General features: G+C 41.4%; 1 non-coding gene across 1 annotated transcript; it reads left to right on the top strand.

Moving 5' to 3' along the window:
- Positions 1 to 710: 710 nt before the first annotated feature.
- TRNAC-GCA lies at positions 711 to 782 on the top strand. The gene has a single exon. It is a non-coding gene; the product is annotated as a tRNA-Cys (tRNA).
- The last annotated feature ends 498 nt before the right edge of the window (positions 783 to 1,280 follow it).

Here is a 1,280-nt window from a genome sequence, read left to right as displayed (position 1 = left end):
AGATAACAACCCCTTGAATAGTTTATGAGCCTGAAAGTAGATGTTTGGGCACCAAAAACCATAGGCAGCCTTAGCTGCTTCTCTGGCTGTGACCTGAAAAGGACCACATGGAGGAATCTTTGCGGCAGATCAGAGGAGAGATCATTGCCCTGCTCTGGAGTCTGGTGCTTTCAATCTGGCTTCTCCCCAGTGAATGACTTCACAGAGTTGGCGATATTCCAGAGGACCTGGTTCACGGCTGACCTGTTCTGCTATGACTAATATCAGTTTACTTGATCTGTCCCAGGATGAAGCTAACAAATACAAATGGTTGTTTTGTAGCTGTTTTATTTTTTCTTAGTTGATGTTTGTTGCTCAAGTCTTCCCATCATTGAGGAAGTCTTAGTAGCATCATCTAAGGGGCTGAGCTCACATCTCCCTCTCCTGTGGTTTGGCTAATTTCCATACATCATGGTAGGTGGGATTCAGCTGAGTTATGGTGGAAAAAGAGGACTTTAGGTACTGTGGCTAATGGCAGGTCTAGAGAAAGGTGAAACCGATGGGCTCTAACTTGAGCTGCTCCAATATTAAGCTGTCTTTTATGATTTGTAGCATCCTAACCCACTTAGGGTAGCTTTATGTGGCTTCCCTGACTCATAAACATTTAAGATTGATGATGTAATGACTGAGTCTAGAAGGGAAAAATAGAACTATCCTCTCTTCACAGGTGTGGGGGTATAGCTCAGGGGTAGAGCATTTGACTGCAGATCAAGAGGTCCCTGGTTCAAATCCAGGTGCCCCCTAGAAACAAATTCTTCTTTTTAAAAAAATGAGAATATGGCTTTGATTTTATTTTTCCCCATATATCACAGCCAATTGAATATCCTCGGAAATCTAGTATCTTCCTTGTGGATGTCATGTGACTTGACATTACTTTCAGGTTTTAACACTAACTATAATCTGGGTTGTAGTCCTGATTCTTGCTTCCACTCTTCAGGCAGATCCTAGAATTGGGCATTTTGAGAATAGATTAACTTGTATTATTTAGGTCTTCAGCTTCGACCTGACCTATCCACACTGAATCTGCTTAAGATGGTGAATAGTTCAGGTTTTGATTCTTCTGTCTTCCTAATCATTGAGATCAGGAAATGCTAGAGTTTTTCAGGTGGAAACTTGGGCAAATGAGAGTCAGCGGATTTTGAGTTGGAGAAATCTTAAGTTTGGAACATAAAGCACTGCTTTTGTCTATAAAACGAGGGGTTAGATTAGATGGTTTAGTACTATCCCGCCAATATCAAATG

The sequence above is a fragment of the Gracilinanus agilis genome, chromosome 5 (assembly GCF_016433145.1).
Source record: "Gracilinanus agilis isolate LMUSP501 chromosome 5, AgileGrace, whole genome shotgun sequence".
NCBI classification, from domain to species: Eukaryota; Metazoa; Chordata; class Mammalia; order Didelphimorphia; family Didelphidae; genus Gracilinanus; species Gracilinanus agilis.
This window is presented reverse-complemented; position numbering and strand designations above follow the sequence as displayed.